This window comes from Pteropus vampyrus, unplaced genomic scaffold (genome assembly GCF_000151845.1).
Source record: "Pteropus vampyrus isolate Shadow unplaced genomic scaffold, Pvam_2.0 Scaffold660, whole genome shotgun sequence".
Classification (NCBI taxonomy): domain Eukaryota; kingdom Metazoa; phylum Chordata; class Mammalia; order Chiroptera; family Pteropodidae; genus Pteropus; species Pteropus vampyrus.
Window position 1 is genome coordinate 252125 of NW_011889441.1, and position 20193 is coordinate 272317.

Genomic DNA, 20193 nt, shown 5'->3' on the forward strand with positions numbered 1-20193 from the left:
AAGACAAATATAACAGAATTTATTTTCAATAAAGGAGCCGAAAACATACAATGGAGAAAAGAAAGCCTCTTCAATAAATGGAGCTAGGAAAATTGGAAGGACACATACAAAAGAATGAAACTAGACTGCTATCTCTCACTGTACACAAAAATTAACTCAAAATAGATCAAAAACCTAAATATAAGGCATGAAAAAATAAAATACATAGAAGAAAACATAGGTACTAAAATTACGGACCTTAGGATTTTATTAATTTGACCACATAGGCAAAGGAAGTAATAAATAAATGAGACTATATCAAACTAAATAGCTTCTGCACAACAAAAGAAAACATCAACAAAACAAAGAGGTAATCAATGGAATTTGAGAAGATATTTGCAAACAACATCTCTGATAAAAGGTTAATATCTAAAAAATATAAGGAACCTCCTACAACTCAACAACAAAAAACAATCCAATTAAAAAATGAGGAGAGGACCTGACTTCTCCCAAGAAGAAATATAAACAACCAACAGATATATGAAAAGATACTCAACTTCACTTGCTATTAGGGAAGGGCAAATCAAAACCACGATGAGATACCACCTCACAATTGTTAGAATGGCTATCATCAACAGGACAAATAATAAGTGTTGGAGAGGTTGTGGGGAAAAAGGAACCCTCATACACTGCTGGTAGAAATATGAATTGGTACAGCCACTAATGCAAACAGCATGGAGTTTCCTCAAAAAATTAAGAATCAAATTATCATATGACCCAGAAATCCCTCTTCTGGATATCTACCCCCAACATTTGAAAATACTTATTTGTAAAGATATATGTCTGCCACAGTTTGGCAGAGTGAGAGAAATCCCCAGAACTCCCCCCTTGAAACAATAAGCGGAACATCTAAAACTCAACAAAAACCACCCAACCTGAACGCCAGGTATCTGAGCTTGGGATATGCACATAAAAGCTACCACCGATCAGAACCCCAGGAGTCTGGCGATAGACTGGGAGAAACAAAGAAGCTGCTTTTCACAGTGGGAGCTCCCTGCAGAAGGAGGGGAAGGAGAAAGGGGCGATAGGTCCCTGAACGACCCTGCTTGGGAGAGCTGTAAGTTCCATGTAGCATGTGGTAGTGCCCAGGCATCAGGGCAGAAAGCAGAGAAGTGGGGATGGCAGCGAAGCGGGGCGGCAGAGAAACAAGAGTTGATTATTACCAGCAGTGGTTGCAAAGTGCGAGGCTGAGCTGCAGCCCACATCCCTCAACAGAGAAGGTCCCTTCCCCCATATCCTCCAAGACTGAACACCGTGGAACTGCAGGGGAATCTGAGCAAATGCTACCGAAACTATCACTAACACTGACAGGGACTGAGACTGAGGGTAGCGAGTGTGATTGAATATTTATAAGAAAAAAAATAAAGGATTACTAAGGCTTGATATAAAGTGGGAATCCAAGAGGCTTAGATGCCACCTACTGGAAGCCAAAAGAAAAACACCTTCTTTGCAACAGGTTAAGAGAGACCTTCATATAATAAATCTTCTTTCTGGAAAAGAAACAGAATACACTTCCATTAGTGCCCGGGAGGATAAATCGTCCATTAAACACCATGAACAACCAAAGTGACAAGGCAGCTCAGAAAGGAAGGGAAAAATCTCCAGAAAATAAGCTTATAGACATAGAAATATGGGACTTAAATGACAGAGAATTCAGGATGGTTCTTCTGAAAAAAAACTCAATGAGATCCAAAACAATTAATATCAACAATTTAAGGAATTGAAAAAATAATGAGATGACCAGAATGAGTTATTTAGCAAGGAGATTTAAATCCTCAAAAAGAACCAAATACAACTTCTGGAGATGAAGAACACACTGCAAGAGTTGAAAAATGAAATAGCAAACTTGAGAAATGGAATCGACCAAATGAAGGAAAGGATCAATGATGTCAAAGATAGAAATCTAGAAATAAATCAGAAGGAAGAAGAGAGAAACCGAAGAATGAAAAATAATGAGACAGAAATGCAAAACTAGCTGATACCATCAGGAGAGGAAACATAAGAATAATGGGCATTATCGAAGGTGAGGAAAAAAGCAGGGAATAGAAAGCATTTTCAGACAAGAAAATTTCCCAAATCTAAGGAATGAGCTGGAGCTTGGAATTCAAGAAGTCAACAGAATACCCAATTATCTCAACCCAAAAAGGCCTTCACCAAGACACATTGTATTAAAATTATCAAAAACCAATGACAAAGAAAGAATTTTCAGTGTAGCCAAGGAAAAGAAGACCATAACCTATAAAGAAAATCCCATTAGTTTATTTTCAGACCTCTAAGCACAAACTTTACAAGCGAGAAAAAGTGGAATCAAATATTCAAACTATTAAATGAAAGGAATTAAAATAAATAAATAGATAGATAGATAGATAGATAGATAGATAGATAGATAGATAAAATGAAAGGAACCACCAGCCATGAATAATGTATCCAGCAAAACACTCTTTTAGATATGAAGTAAAAATAAAGAATTTTCCAGACATTAAAAAAAAAAAAAATTGAGAGAATTCTCCACTATGAGGCCTGCATTACAGGAAATACTGAAAAGAGTCAGCTCACCTAAAACAATGACAAAAAATACATAACAGTAAGAAAGGTGACTAGCAGACAGATACTAACAGAGAATTACAACCCTTATAAGAACAAGGCATTATCAGCTTAAACGATAAGAACAAATTTGCTATAGCAACATAGTAATGAACGTTCAACATACATAGGGACAAACTGAGATAACAATAACAGAAAATGGGAAGATTCAAATATCCAAATTCACAAAGAGGAATGGAGATAAGGCACACACAGAAGAAAATGGACTACTATTTATAAATAATTAACCTCTACATATTTGTATTGGTAACCACAAGCCAAAGACTCAGAACTGAAGTACATGACATAAAACAAAAAGGACCAGAGAGAAAAACCACAAAACCCAACCAAAATAAAATAAAATAGATACACAAGGACAAGGAAGCAATGGAAACACCAGAGCTACCAGAAAGCAAAACATAAAATGGTTATAGGAAAAACTCATATTTCAATAATCACCCTACATGTAAATGGACTGAATTCACCAATAAAAAGGTACATATGCTGTCTCCAGGAGATACATTTCAGTTCCAAAGACAAATATAGACTCAAAGTGAAAGGGTAGAAAATGATATTTCAAGCAAATGGCATTCAGAGAAAAGTGGAAGTAGCAGTACTAATAGCGGACAAAATAGACTTCAAAATAAAAAAAAGTAAAGAAGGATACTGACAGATACTTCATAATGATAAAGGTAATCATATACCAAGAAGACATAACACTTATTAATATCTAAGCTTCCAATCAGAGAACCCCGAAATGTGTAAAGCAGTTACTAACAGGATGAAAAGAAGAAACAGACCAAAACACTTTCTTAGTAGGGAACTTAAATACCCGACTATCGGAAATGGACAGATATCCAAACAGAAAATCAATAAGGAAATCACATCCTTAAATGACACATTAGACCAACTGGACATAATTGACATTTACAGAGCCTTTCATCCCCAAACTGCTGCTTATACATTCTTCTCTAGTGCACATGGAACATTCTCAAGGATTGACCATATACTGGGACACAGAGATAGCCTCAACAAACATAAGAGGGTTGAAATCATAGCAACAATATTCTCTGATAATAATGCTTTGAGGCTGGAGATCACCTGTAAAAAGAAAGCAGGAAGAACCATAAATATAGGGAAATTAAACAACATGCTACTGAAGAATGACTGGGTCAGAGAAGAAATAAAAAGAGAGATCGAGAAATACATAGAAACGAATGATAATGACAGTACAACATACCAAACTTTTGAGATATGACAAAAGCGATCATAAGAGGAAAGTTCATATTATTACAGGCCTGTCTCAAAACACAAGAATGAGCCCAAATAAACAACCTAACGCTTCATCTTAAAAAACTAGAAAAGGAAGAACAAATGAAGACTAAAGTCAGCAGAAGGAAGGAAATAATCAAAATTAGAGTAGAAATAAATGAAATTGAAAACAACAACAACAACAAAAACAATAGAAAAAGTAAATGTAAATGTGACAAAGAGCTGGCTCTTTGAGAAGGTTAATAAAATTAACAAACCCCTGGCTAGACTCACTAAAGAAAAAAGAAAAAGGACATAAATAAACAAAATCAGGGATGAAAAGGAGGAAATTATGACAGATACCACAGAAATGCAAAGGATCATACAAAAATACTATGAAAAAGTATATAACATCAAATTTAAATTTAATAACCTAGGAGAAATGGACCAGTACTTAGAAAAATACAACCTTCCTAGACTTAATTAAGAAGAACTGGAAAATTTAAATAGACCAATCAGCAGCATGGAAATTGAAACAATCATCAAAAACCTCCCAAAAAGTAAAAGCCCAAGACCAGATGGCTTCACCAGTGAATTCTACCACATGTTCAAAGAAGATTTAATATTGATTCTCCTTAAACTCTTCCAAAATATCAAAGAGGAGGCAATATTTCCCAACTCATTTTATGAGAACAATATTATCCTGATAACAAAACCATGTAAAGATAACACAAGAAAACTGTAGACTGATATCTCTCATGAACACAGAAGCAAAAATTCCTAAATAAAATACCAGTGAACCAAATACAGCAACATATTAAAAAGATTGTACACCATGATCAAGTGGGCTTCCTCCCAGGGGCACAGGGATGGTTCAACAAATGCGAATGGATTAATATGATAAACCACATAAATAAATTTAAAACTAAGAATCATATGATCATATCAATAGATGCAGAAAAAACCTTCGACAAGATACAGCACCCATTTATGATCAAAACACTTAACAAAATTGGTATAGAAGGAAAGTGCCTTAACATAATAAACGGCATATATGAGAAACTCTCAGCCGACATTATACTTAATGGTGAAAAACTAAACACCTTTTGTCTAAGATCAGGAACAAGGCAAGGCTGTCCACTATCGCCACTGCCATTCAATATAAAATTGGAGGTCCTAGCAAGTGCAATCAGGCAAGAGAAGGATATAAAAGGCATCCAAATAAGAAATGAAGAAGTCAAACTGTCACTATTTGCAGATGATGACATGATTCTGTATAAAAACAAACAAACAAACAAACCAACAAACAAAAAAACCCAAAACCTGAATACTCCACAAGAACACTACTAGAAACAATAAGCAAATACAGTAAAGTCTCTGGATACAAAATCAATGTTCAAAACTGAATAGCGTTCCTATACTCTAACAATGAAGTGTCAGAAAAAGAAGTAGGAAAATAATTTCTTTCACAATAGCAACAAAAAGAATAAAATACCTAGGAATAAATTTAATGAAACATGCGAAGGACCTATATAATAAAAACTATAAGACCCTGTTAAAAAAAATTGAAGATACAAAGAAATGGAAAGATATTCCGTGTTCTTGGATTTGAAGAATCAACATAGTTAAAATAACCATATTACCTAAAGCATTATACAGATTTAATGCTATCCCCATCAAAATCCCAGCATTTTTTTAAAGAAATAGAACAAAAATCCATCAGATTTGTATAGAAGCACAAAAGACCCTGAACTGAGAAAAAAGAATGAGGCTGGAGGCATTACTCTGTCCGAGTTCACATTATGCTACAAAGCGACAATAATCAAAATGGCATGATATTGGAAGAAAAACAGACATACAGACCAGTAGAACAGAATCAAGAGTCCAGAAATAAACCCAGGTTTACAAGGGCATACAATTTTTGACAAAAAAGGCAGAAACATATAGTAGAGAAAGGAAAGTCTCTTCAATAAATAGTGCTGGGAAAACTGGAAAGCTACCTGCAAAAGCATGAAACTAGACTGCTATCTATCACCACACAGCAAGATTAATTCGAAATTTATTAAGGACCTGAATATAAGACCTGAAACAATAAAGTGCATAGAGGAAAACATAGGAACTAAACTCAAGGACCTTGGACTTAAAGATTTTATGAATTTGACCTCAAAGGCAAGGGAAATAAAAGCAAAGAAAAATGAATGGGACTACATCAAACTAAAAAGCTTCTACTCAGCAAAAGAAATCATCAAGAAGGTAAAGAGACAACCATCCAAATGCGAGAATATATTTGCAAGCAATGCCTCCGATAAGGGCCTAATATCCAAAATATATAAAGAACTTATACAACTCAATAACAACAAAAAAACGCAAATGATCCAGTCAAAGAACAGGCAAAGGACCTGAATGGACACTTCTCCCTAGAGGACATACGAATGGCCAACAAATATTTGAAAAGATGCTAATCATCGCTAGCTATGAGAGAAATGCAAATCAAAACCACAATGAGATACCATGTCACACATGTTAGAATAGCTGTTATCATCAGGACAAGTAATAGCAAATGTTGGAGAGGATGTGGAGAAAAAGGAACCCTCATACACTGCTGGTGGAACTGCAAATTGGTACAGCCACTATGGAAAACACTATAGAGGTTCCTTAAAAAACTAAGAATTGATCTACCATATGATCCAGCAATCCCTCTACTGAGTATTTACCCCAAAGACTTGAAAACCCATATCCGAAAAGATAGTTGCACATTGATGTTCATAGCAGCATTATTCACAGTGGCCAGGACATGGAAGCAACCAGTGTCTTACAATAGAGGATTGTCTAAAGAAGCTGTGGTACATATATACAATGGAATATTACTCAGTCATAAGAAGAGATGAAATACTGCCATTTACGACAACGTGGATGGACCTCAAGATAATCATACTAAGCGAAATAAGCCAGACAGAAAAAGTAGAAAATCACATGGTATCACTTATATGTGGGATACAAACCTAAAAGCAACAAATGAACAGGAAAAACAAACAGAGACTCATGGACATGGACTATAGACTAGCAGTTACCAGAGGACTATAGAGTATTGGTTAGTAGTGGGGTGGGGGAGGAAAGAGGGGGTAGACGGTGTAAAGGGAATCAAATATAGGGAGGTAGTAGGAAGGTGAAGTTGGCAAAGGGGATGAAATATATGGTAGCTGAAGAAAACTAAACTTTGGGTGGTAAACACTCAATAGAATATACAGATGTCAAATGATAATATACACCTGAAAATTATATAATTGTATTAACCAATGTATTCCAATAAACTTAATAAAAAATTAAATATAAGGGTATAGATTCTCACACACTGGATTAAAAAGCTGAGATTAACTGTATGCTGTCTAAAAGATATATATCTTCAATTCAAAAATACAAATATGTTTATAGTAAAATGATGGAAAAATACATATAATGCAAATTGCAACCAGAAGAGAGCAGGAATAGCTATACTAATATCAGACAAAATAGATATTAAGACAAAAATGTTATTAGAGATAAAAATAGATATTTTATACTGTTAAAAGTGTCAATTCATCAGAAAGATATAACTGCAAGAGGCATATATGCACTTAACAGCAGGGCCCCAAAATACATGAAGCAAAAACTAACAATTGAAGGGAGAAATAGACAACTCAACAACAGTAGTTAGGGGCTTCAATATCTCACTTTCAGTAATGTATAAAATAATTAGAAAATCCACAAGGAAATAGAGGACTTGAATAACTAGATAAACCAACTAGACCTAACAGACATTTGCAGACCACTCCACCCAAGAGCGGAATATACATTCTTAAGTGTATATGGAACATTCTCCAGAATAGATTATATACTAGGCTATAAATCAATTCTCAACATTTTTTTTTAAAAAATAGAAATCATACAAAGTGCATTTATGTACCACAATGAAATTAAATTAGAAATCAACAGATGAAAATTTGAGAAATTCAAAAATATGTTTTGATTAAATAACGCATTCCTAAATAACCAATGGATCAAAGAGTAAATCATAGGAAAAATTAAAAAGACTTCAAAATGAGTGAAAATGAAAGCACAGCATATCAAAACTTATGGGATGTAGATAAAACTGTACTTAGAAGGAAGATTAGAGCTATAAATGGTGATATTAAAAAGAAAAATCTAAACTCAATAACCTAACTTTCCGCCTTTAGAAACTAGAAAGTTAAGCACAAATTAAATGCAAAGCAAGCATAACGAAAGAAAGAGTAAAGATTAGAGTGGAAATAAGTGAAATAGAAAACCAACATAGAAAATCAACAAAACCAATAATTGGTTTTTTGAAAAGATAAAGAAAATAATGTGTTACGTTGCTAGGGCTGCCGTAACAAAATACCACAGATTAGGTGGCAAAATCAACAGAAATGTATTATCTCATGGTTCTGAAGACTAGAAGTCAATGATCATGGTGTCAACAAGCTCGGTTTCTCCTCAGACCTCTCTTTGTTTTCAGACAACCTCTTAATTGCTGTGTCCTCACATGGTCTTTTCCTTTGTGCCCATGTATGTGCCTTGATGTCTCTGTGTGTTCAAATTTTCTATTCTTATAAGGACACCAGTCAGATTGGATTAGGATCCATCATAATGATATCATTTTAACTAAATTACCTCTTTAAAGGCCGTATCTCCAAATTCAGTAACATTCTAAGATACTGGTACTTAGGGCTTCAACATATGTATTGTGGTTGGACACAATTCAGCCCATTACAATGGGCAAACCTTTAAAGTTACTGACAAAGAAAAAAGAAGACTGAAATTACTGATATCGAGAATGATGAGGAAATGTCACTACTGTATTTACAGGAAAATGAATAAAGGGAAAACTATGAGCAGATGTATGCCAACAAATTAGATAATTTAGACAAAATGGACAAATTGTTGGAAAAGTAAAAATTGCCAAATGGCTCAAGAAGAAATCAAATAACACCATATAAGTCTCAATAGATTTATATCAAATAAAGAGATTGGATTAGTATTTTAAAATCGTCTCACAAAGAAAAGCCCGCAGTCAGACAGCTTCACTGGTGAATTCTATCAAATATTTAAACAAGAGTTAATATCAATCCTTCACAAACTTTTCCAGAAAGTAGAGTAGGGAACAAATTCCAATGCACTCTACAATATTGCCTTGATACCAAAGCCAAAGATATCAGAAGAAAACTAGAGAATAATATCCCTTATGAATATAGATGTAAAAATCCAGAACAAAATATTTGCAAACTGAATCCAACAGCTCATAAAAAAGATTATACATTATGACCAAGTGGGATTTATCCTAGGAATGCAAGGCTGAATTAACATCCAAAAATCAATCAATGTAAACATTACATTAGTAGAATAAAGTACAAAAGGGACATGGTTAACTCAATAGATGCAGAAAAAGTATTTGACAAAATCTAACTCATTCATGATAAAAACTCTCAACAAATTGGAAAGAGAAAAGAACACCTCAAGCTGATAAAGAGCATCTATGAAAACCTACAAGTAACATCATATTTAATAGAGAGAGACTGAATGCTTTCTTCTTAAGATGGGAACAAGACGAGGATGTCTCTTCTCACCAGTTTTATTCAACATTGTACTGGAGCTTCTAGCCAGGGCAACTAGTCAAGAAAAGATAAATCTGCCTTTATTTGTAGATGACTTGACCTTATAGAAAACTTTAAGGAATCTACTAAAACACTAATAGAATTAATAAGCTAGTTTATCATGTTTGTAGAATACATCAACATTAAAAGGCAATTGTATACCTCTACACTAACATGAACAATCTGAAAATGAAATTTGAAAAATATTCTATTCACAATAGTATCAAAAATAAAATAATTAGGAATACAGTCGACAAAGTATAAAATTTGTACACTGAAAACTACAAAGCATTAGTGAAAGCAACGAAATAAGACTTAAATAAATAGAAAGACATCCCATGTTTATGAATTAGAAGACAATATTGTTAAGATGGCAGTCCTTCCCAAGCGGGTCTACAGATTCAACATAATTCCTATCAAAATCCCAGATGACATTTTTTTTTAGAAAATGACATGCTGATCCTAAAATTCACAGTGTAATACAAGGGACCCAGAATATCCAAAACAACCTTGAAAAAGATCAAACTTGGAGGATGTATGTATGCTTGCCCATTTCAAAACTTACTACAAATCTATAGTAGTCAAGTCAGTGTGATATTGGCATAAAGATAAACATAAATAAATGGAGATCAGTTGAGATCCCAGAAATAACTCCTTACATTTATGATCAATTGACTTTTGACAGACTTACCAAGAAAGTCAGAGGGAAAGAAATGGTGTTTAGCCAATAGGATTTAGTCAATAGGATTGACTAAAATTGGTATTTAGCCAAATGGTATATAGCCAATTGGATATCTACATGCAAACAATAAATTTGGTTCTGAACCTCACACCATACACAAAGAATTAACTCAAAATGTATAAAAGGCCTAAGTATAAGAGCTTAAGCTCTAAAACTCGTTGCAGAAAACATAGGAGTTAATCTTTACGATCTTGGGTTACACAAAGCTTTTTAGACATAACACCAAAAGCACAAGTGATAAAGGAAAAAAAAATGATAAACTGAACTTAATCAAAATTTTACAATTTTCTCTTTAAAAGATACCATCATGAAAGTAAAATGTCACTTCAAAATCTGGGAGAATATACCTATAAATAATATATCTTATAAAGTATTTGGACTCAGAATATATAAAGATCTTTCACAACTCGATACTAAAAAGACAAATTACCCATTAAAAAAACAGATTAAGAATTTGAATATTTTCCCAAAGAATATATACAAATGGCCAATAAGCACATGAATAGATACTCAACATCATTAGTCATTAGGGAAATGAAAATCTAAACCACAATGTTGTAACATTTTCCACTCACTATAATGGCTATATTTATAAAAAAGACGAACAATAACAAGTGTTGATGAGGATGTGGAAAAATTGGAACTCTCTCATACATTGCTGTTGGGAATCCAAAATGGTGCAGTTCTTTGGAAAATTGTCTGTCAGTTCCACAAAATATTAAACATAGAACTACCGTATAACTCAGCAATTCCACTCCTAAATACCTATTTACCCAAGAGAAATGAAAATGTATGTCCATACCAAAACTTCAAAATGAATGTTTATAAATCATTATTTACACAAGCCCAAAAGATACACCCCAAATGTCCATCAAATGATAAATGGATAAATAAAAAGTAGCATATCCATACAATGAACTCTTATTCAGCAATGAAAAGAAATGGGGCACTGTTACATGCCATCATATGAATGAACCTCCAACACTTTATACTCAGTGAAAGAAGCCAGACACATAAGGACACATGTTATATGAATCATTTATATGAAATGTTTTTTAAAAAGCAAATCTATAGAGATAAAGTGATTGGTGGTTACCTGGGGCTAGATGTGGGCATGGGGACTGACCGTTTGGGCACAAGGTTTTTTTTTTTAGGATAATGGACATGTTCTAAAATTAGATTGGAGTGATACTTGCACAACTCTGTAAATATGTTAAAATTTGTTAAATTATACATTTTTTATTTAAATTTTTTTAGACTTAAATTTATTGGGGTGACATTGGTTAATAAAATTATATAGGTTTCAAATGTACAATTCAATAATACATCATAGGTATATTGCATTGTGTATTCACCATGCAAAGTTAAATTTCCTTCCATCACCATATAGTTGACCATCATTACCTTTATCTATCTCTCCCTGAATTGTACATTTTAAATGGGTAAATTTTATCATATGTAAATTACACATCAACAAAGCTGTTGAAAACGCAGTGGTTTAAGAAAATGTTATGATTTCATAAAGAATAAGATCACCATACAAGTTAAATTATAAAATCCATTCTCAGATAAAGTATAACTCTCAAATTTATATTTCTGTTACCTTTTCAGGACTGTGTTCCATTTGTTAATTTCCTCATGTACCTGTTCTATACCCTGCCATGGATCTCTTTTATTTGGATTCTGTGCTCTACCTTTTCAATTGCCTTGATCCTTTTTACCGCTCCAGAACTTCTTTCTCCCCAGCATTCTGGCTTGTGCTCTTACCTCTCCCCTAAAGTCATTTTCTCCTGAGGTTTATTTCATTTCCACATCATGAGTATTTTTTCTCAAACTGCTGGTTCTATTTCTTTGATGAAAAGTGACAAATAATTTCTCTTGGGTTTATGCATTTGATAGACGTTTACTGAGCACCTGCTGTGTACTTGACCTTGTGATGATATTTGTGGTGGCTTATGTTGCTGATCATTATATTTGGGAACAATAAAAAATTTTAACATGTCCCATAAAATATTCTGTGTATAAGTACTGAATAGCTATATTTCATGGCAGTTTTTGCCCAACCTATAGAAAGGTCTCTCTTTCAAAATGACAAATATATAGTTGCTTTCTCTTTGTCCCTCAGTTGTCCTCGTCTCTTGGGTTTTAATCTAGTTGTGTGCTGGTAAACTGGCTCTCCAGAGAAAATTAAAGAGATAAAACCTATATGTGTGATACTTGTGATTTCCATAGTGCATATACTCCCACCACAACCAGTTTTAAGTTACTAGTGTAGTATTAATGAATGCAGAGTTGGGAAGCTAGTCAATTTGAACCCCCTACTAAGAGGCAGTTGCTTTTAGTCCTAATCCCACCAAGAATGGCTTTCACTCTTTCCATGAGATACCACTCAACTTGGTTGGAAGGACAATGGGAAGAAGAGAACTAACACTTCCGAAGTATCAACTCTGTGCTAGGCACTGTGCACTTTAGATACTCCTTCTCATAACCCTATGATGGAGATACCCATTTCACAGGTGAGTGGATGGAGGCTCAGAGAATTAAAATGACCTGCCCAGAGTTACACAGTATACTCCAGAGCTAGGAATTGAATCTGATAATTTTGATGCCAAATCCCATGCTACTTTCATTGTTCCATGGTATGTTCTAAGACAAAGCTAGCAGGGGAGAAAATGAGAGAATATATTTTTCCGGGGTAGTGCTCTGGATATCGTTCACTTTCTGAGGATTTGGTGTAAGTATATCACTTGTAGTGCATTTGGCTTGCTAGAAGACGTTAGGGTAATCTCTCTGGGGCAGCAGGCAGGGGAGGCAGTGAAGACCAATGCATAATGTGAAGCAGGAAACTTCTAAACCCTTTGATTGATATGAGCCTAAGAAGGGCTAAATTGAATGGCTAGGAGTTCTTGACTATTCTGTGAGAGTGGCAGAGATGCTGGAGCAGCACATTCTTTTTGGGCCTCAGGTGAGGCCTAGACTTGTCCACTTGAGAGATCAGTACTGTCCCTGGAGGTAGTGGTTTCTAAATCAAGTCAAGGAATATAAATGATTGGAGCAAGTTTCTGAAAACAAGTCTGCCTATTTTTTACTAGAAATAATACTCCATAACAGCAGCAATTTTTTTTTTTATTGCTGTAACCCTTTTGTCTAGAACAGTGCTTGACACTCAATATGATGGATGGATGATTGGATGGGTGTGTGGGTAGGTGGGTGGATGAATAGTTGGAAGGATGGATGGATGGATGAGTAGGCGATTACCTCCAGGCCTGTAGCTCTTTTCTAGACTTGGCTACTGCTTGAAACCAATTTTTTTTTCCTCAGGGACCAGCACTGAGGCTTCTTACATTTTTTCCCAGCTAAGTACCTCATTAGCAATTATATAAAGACAAATGATGTCACTTGGGTGATGAGATGTGTAACATTGCTTTGGGAAGCCCTCTTTACTCTCTTTGAGTTGAATAGCTACCAAGTATTGAGTGTTTACTGTGTACCAGGTAGAGAGATAAGTGCTTTACATTCATTAAACCATTAAATTCTCATAATGACCTTATGAAATAGACACTTAATTAGGCTCATTTTACAGATGAAGAAACTGATGCCTGGAGAGTTTAAGTAGTTGCCAAAGGCTACACAGTTAGTCTGAGGAAAAGCCAATAATCAAACCCAGTTTTCCCAAACTGTCAATGCTGTATTTGTTCTTTTATACTACATTGCCTCTTTTGCTGTATTACTATTTATTCACTGATTCAAGGAACATTAAGTCCCAAGCTCTGTTGTATGCCAGACACTTTGACTTTCTGAAAGGAAAGCAGAATCTTGCTCTGTTGAAATTCGTGAAAAACACATATTTTCTAATACTGTTTCCCCTTATTTCCCATAACTGTGACATCTGGTAACTTGGAGCCATCAGGGGACATTAAATAACTTCATCCCTCCTCTTCCCAAATGCTTCATTGAGTTCCTTGGAGTGAGAGTATCTTATTTAGTCCCAGAAGATGAATGAAATTCTAAACAATGGTTTTATAAACTCTATCATACTCAACTCCCAAAAGTTTTCTTTATGCTATTAGTACTTGAGATGCTCTCAAGAAAATGTTTACCTTATATCAGATGAGTCAGGGCCATAGAATACAGCCTTTCTATTCAAGAATGCCCTTTCAAAAATGCCAAATCCATTTAATGTTAGTAAAAGGGGCTTTAAAAGGTCACATAAGGAGTCCCAGCAGTCAAATTCCCCCTCTTGGGCTTGGAGACTCAGAAGAAGATGGAAAAGGATTGGACTAAACCAACCATTCCTTGATATCTCTGTTAAGATTCTTGTCATTTTTTTGTTGTTGTTTATTTCTTCAACAAATATTTATAGACTGTCAGCTATGTGCAGGCAAAGTGCTAGGCTGGAGCTGTCCAAAAGAAATATAATGAGAGCTACATATATGTCATTGTAAATGTTCAAGTATCACATTAAAAAAGTAAAAAGAAACAGGCAAGATAAATTTTAATAATATACTTATTTAACCCAATATATTCAAAATATTAACATTTCAGCCTGTAATCAATAAAAAACGTTATTGAGATATTTTACATTATTTTATCATATTAAATCTTTGAAATCTGGTATGTATATTAAACTTACAAACACGTCTCAATTTGGACTGGTTAATTTGAAGTGCTCAATAATCACACATGGCTAGTGGGTAGGTACTGTACTCACAGCTCAGTGCTAGGCCTTGCTCTTAGGGATACTGAAATATATTAGATACTTTCCGTGAAGTGACAAGGAAAGGCACATTAGCTGGGGTGAGCCTGATAATAATTTGTTTAGCAGAAATCTATTCTTTCAATTATTACCTATATGGACTGAAAATCACGAGGTTAAACCCCATGTAACATTAACAGTCCTTTAAGCTCCTTCGAAGTTTCCTCTCTTGCTTTTGAGAGAGTATCTCTCTTAAAACAGACATCATTTTGATTCTACAAACATTCTCCAAGGCAGGTGTTAGGTCCAGGAGGGCCCTATCCCTACCTCCCCCGTCGCGTGGGAACCAGACTTCTCCCTTACCTTTGTGTGGGAACTGGAACTTGCGTTCAGGTTGGCAACACTACATGTTTACCTCCTGATTCACTGGACTCTCCTCCCTTCCCTTCTAATTTACCCACTCCAAATATTCCCACCTAAAAAGCTCCCCTCAAGCCCCATATAAGTTTCAGGTCCCCTTGCATTTGGGGCTGACACCATCTTCAGTTCACCCCAGCTGTCACTCTGCTACCATAAACCTTGCTTAACCTCTTTGGCCTTGTACTTTCCTCCTTCCACGAACCTAACAGCAGGGAGGTTACACACCTCTGCCGAGTGGCCATGAACTGAGGCAGAAAGTGATTTCAGGTGGGGATCTTCAGGGTCATCAAAGAAGAGGCCGCTGCTATTCAAGTCTTTCAAGTGATCGAGGGGAAAGATCAACAAAAAAACTACTAGCCTGGGAATTCGCTCACTTCTCTCTATCCTCCATGCTTCATCATTGTTCAAACCCTTCTTCCAGGACATTTCATCTCTTAGGGGCTCCATGTCTCTCTTCTATGTTTTGGGGTATGTCTAACTATATGTGTGAGGGTATACAATCATGTGTGTGACTGTGTGGAGGTGTATGACTGTGTTGGGGACTGTGTGTGTGCTTTCATGGCTCAGCTATGTAAGGGATGGATGGGTGAGTTTACAGACCCAAAAGTATATGTAAGAATAATCAAGTGAAAAGATTCTTCCTAGTTTGTGTCCTTTCAGAAGGAGATATAAATTAATGAAGACTGTATTTAGGCCCTGAGCTCACCTGACAATTTCCAGTGACAGACTCTCCCTGTAGTTGCAGGGGCTGTCTGGCACAAAAGAGGATTCAAAACCAGAATTGAGTTTTTCACTCCTGGAAGAAAATACCTTAAATCTATTTTTTCACATAAAGGATTTTCAGAGTTGTCTTAGGTTTTAGGCAGTCTTCCTTGATTGGAGACATAGAAGTGTGTTTTTTAAAGATGGCTCTTGGAGAAGGCAGGTTTCTTTGTTTTACCTTTCAGGGTAGAAAGGAAAGGAGGGATGGGAGAGTAGTACTTTTCATAAGAGACCCTTCCCAGAAGACTTAAGCCACATTGGGCATACCTTCAGACGGTAAAGGTAATCTGGCTAATGGGGTTAAAGAGCTGAAAACTAAGACAGGTGGCCGTCTTTGTTGCTCTGAAACAGACAAAATTAGATTGTCTGTTGTTTGCTTTCCTCAGGGAGAAGATGTGGCTCTAAGCCAGTATGTCAAAAGAGAAGAAAAAAGGCACATTCCTTAGGATTAAGGTGTGAATGAGATTTACCCAGTCTGTACCATCAGAATAGGAAGTGCTTATAGACCACATTTCCCAGAGTGCTTAGTCAGCTGTTGATGAACCATGTGCAGCCAGAAGTGACTAAACCTAGGTTTAAAGCTGGAAGGAGATCAGAACAAGGAATCCTTGTAATATTGGACACAAAAAGCATGGAATAAAATGTTTATTCTCTATGTTTAGTAAAGATTTACTGAACACCTGATCAAAACATCCTGTGTTATCTTACCAGATGCAGGAATAGTAAAGAGGAAAGGGGAAGGTAACTTTCATTTACAGAAATGTGCCAAGCACTTCAAATATTCTTAAGGCCACCCTGTGGGGAGGATGGTACCTTCCCCCACTTTATACATGAGGGTAGTAAGACCCATAGGACTTACGGGACATAGTTAGTGAGTGGGGATTCAGACTTGAATATACTTTATTCCAAAGCCCATTCCTCTCACTGCCCTACACTTCTGTCTTAAATCTTACTGTTTAGCTAGGAATTACATGACTTCTCAAGAAACAATTAGAGAAAACAAAGTACTGTGTTAATTATAATTGAACGCTAATAATGTGAAGTAAAGACAGCATGTATTTGACATGATTAGGAACAGTTTTAAAGTTAGGGAAGACTTTATATTTTCCTGATGGTGCTGGTTAGTGTCATGTTGTATATTAGGAAAAGTGGACAAGGAGCTGTCAACAATACAGCCCAATGTTGCTAAGGAAAATGACTATAGTCACCCGCCCTCTGAACTACTTCAGAAACAAACATAGACCAAATTCTAACAATGAACCCCAGCTGTTCTTGATGTACAGAATATCATTAGCTCTTTAGCTAACATTATTTTGCCATAGTAACAGAGAGTCACTTTTTTGGCTAGGTTTGAGTTCTGGTGGGTAGAGAAATACCTAGTGTTCTATTGTTCCCCCAGGAGTTATAGCTTGAGGATTCAATGTCTGATAGTTATAGAAGATAAAAGTTCCATTCTTTTCTATTGTCTCAGCATCCTAGGAGCAACAATTTCACAGTTGATCGAAGTGGTAGTACCGCATGGTCCATCTATGTTGTGGACAATGTTTAACATAGACCATGATTTCAATTAGAGTGACAGGATTCTATCATTGCCTCATAAGTCTTAAGAAAACCAACTCTCTTGTTGTAAATGGATAAAGGTAGGTTCAATTAACAGTGCTTATAAAACATTCTTCTATATGCATGCCTTTATGAAACCTTGGGTGAAGATAATGAAGGCAAGTCTTAAACTTTCATATTATTTTTACTGAGCAAGACAGACTCTTACTGTTGAATATAGAGTGACATAGCAAATGATGTCTTAATGGCTTAATGACTTAATGACTTGAAAAGTCTTAATGGCCAGCCTCTTCTGGTAACCCATTTCAGAAAAATCTTAACCAAGCTGTGGTTAGAGAGCTTTTATTAAATGCCCAGCACTGTACTCTTACTGCCTATTATTTTCCATCCTGATCATTTGCTCGAAGATGATGAAAGATGAAAATGAACATTATAGGTATAGTTTCTTCCTTTATGGTCCTTAAAATCAACTGAGGCCAGTGCAGTTAGAAATAACAGATTTGACTGCTTCAAAAGAGGCTTAGCAGTGGAAACCATTTAAAGAAGGAGGCTACCCACAAATTTAGAAGTTCATCCCTTTAGAAAGAGTCTGTAATGACAGCAATAAGATTTCCTTACTGAAGCCCTTTGGACACTTCCCTTTGGATACACATAGGCCTTCAGTAGCTAATTTTGTCCAGACGGGCTGGCACATGTGGCACTCCTTTCTGGTCTGTCAGTGTTAGGGTCTCATCAGAGGCAGATCTGGGCATAGATTCTAGCAAAGACCTCCATAATAATCATTCCATTCCTGGAAGTGCTGCCCAGAGGAGGCCAGAATAATGAGATGGCTATCCTCTTTTGTTGGTGGCTTCTGACCAGCTTGAAGTCCCCAAGAAGCATCTGTGTTGTCCAGTACCAGTCTACTATGGCTTTGATAACCTTTAAGAGATATATGATGGAGTTCTTATAACAACCAGTTTTCTAATGGCAAGGGCACAACCCAGTGTGGGGTCAGCTGTGGAAGCCAGTTCAGGGTATCAGCGACTGGTAAGCTTGCTGAAAGTTTAGTTTTGAAGAGAACCTCCCATTAGCAAGAATATGAAGAAGGTGGTTCCCCACTTCCTCACACATCTTGTACTCTAACCAATCCACATCTGACAAACTATCTTCTCCAAATATACCAAGATCTTTCCCACCTCTTTGTCTTTGCACATGTTGTACTCTTTGCTTGAATGTCCCCATCTTTCTACATGGTGAACTCTCAACCGTTCTTCAAAGTCTAGCTCACACGATATATTCTCAGTATATCTTTTCTTCATTCCGACTATACCAACAGCCTTTTGTATAGATCTTTATTCTAGCATTCTCATACTATGGAGTATATTATCTATGAGGATACCTCTTTTAAACTGTGACCCTTTCAAAGGTAGGAATTGTGCCTTATTATCTCTGTTATCTCTATTAATCAGAACAAAGACTAGCTTATAGTAGGCTGAACCAGGTAAATACTGACTGAATAATTGAGTTATTCAAATGTGGGTTGGGTTGCATATTCCTGGATTCCATAATCATTGAGCTTTATTTGGTAGCATACCCTGTGTATGTATATTTCAGGGACCTCTTGTTTAATGGAATAATTAAACTTTTTGACGGTGTTTGTTTCTTTGAGCAAAAGGTATATTTATAGCCATCAAGTGAATTGATTCAAAGCCCAGATTCCAGTGGAACACCACTGGCTCCCTCTTGTGAGGCAATCTCAGAATTTCTCCTATAATTAATTTCTTAGGAGATATGTGGACAAGTTCTTCTTAGCAGAGTTGTTCTAATAATCTGAATGTGTTGGCTCCTAAGTGCTGTAAACCAACCAGTTCCTTCTTGAGAAATGTGAAGACCATCACATGACAAGAGCAAAGGTGACATTCTGGAAATTCTGACCAGCTCAAAATCTGAGCATCTTAGAGTCAAAAGAGTTCCTGGAAGTCATCCTAGTTTCACAAAGCAACACATGCTAGTTTTGAGATGCTCTCACTTCTAGAGGTTTCTCTGCCTTTTAAGGAACTAAAATCTGCCCCCAACTGGTCTAAGGCCTAGTCTGTGGAGCCATACAAAATAGTCTGTACCTTCTTAATAATTGATTGCTCTTCGTATAGTTATAATGTTGGATTCTTCATGACATATTTTCTACATTTTTCAGCATTTATGAACACCTTCATAATGTCAGGAACCCTGGTCTAATCTTCTCCAGGTCCCTCAACTGTTTCCCATACGTCAGATTTCCAGTCCTCTGAACCACTCACTTCCAGAGAATTTTCATCTTGTCACTGGCTCCGTTTGTAACTTGTTACCTGTTTGTTATCCTTGTTAAATGCTCCCCATTGTTCCAGCCAGTCCAGATCTTTAAGTTCTTATCATATATAGGACCTACTGTGTCGTGGGTGAGCCTGCTCTTTTAGTTCAACAGTACAAGCTCTTAATTATGAGACTTTGGAATAGTACTTCTCATGTTACAG

At 35.9% G+C, this 20193-nt stretch overlaps 1 protein-coding gene across 2 annotated transcripts in view; it reads left to right on the forward strand.

The window, feature by feature from the left end:
* Positions 1-20193, forward strand: part of SHROOM4 (shroom family member 4) — a 228839-nt gene that overhangs the window by 46790 nt on the left and 161856 nt on the right. The window lies entirely within an intron of this gene.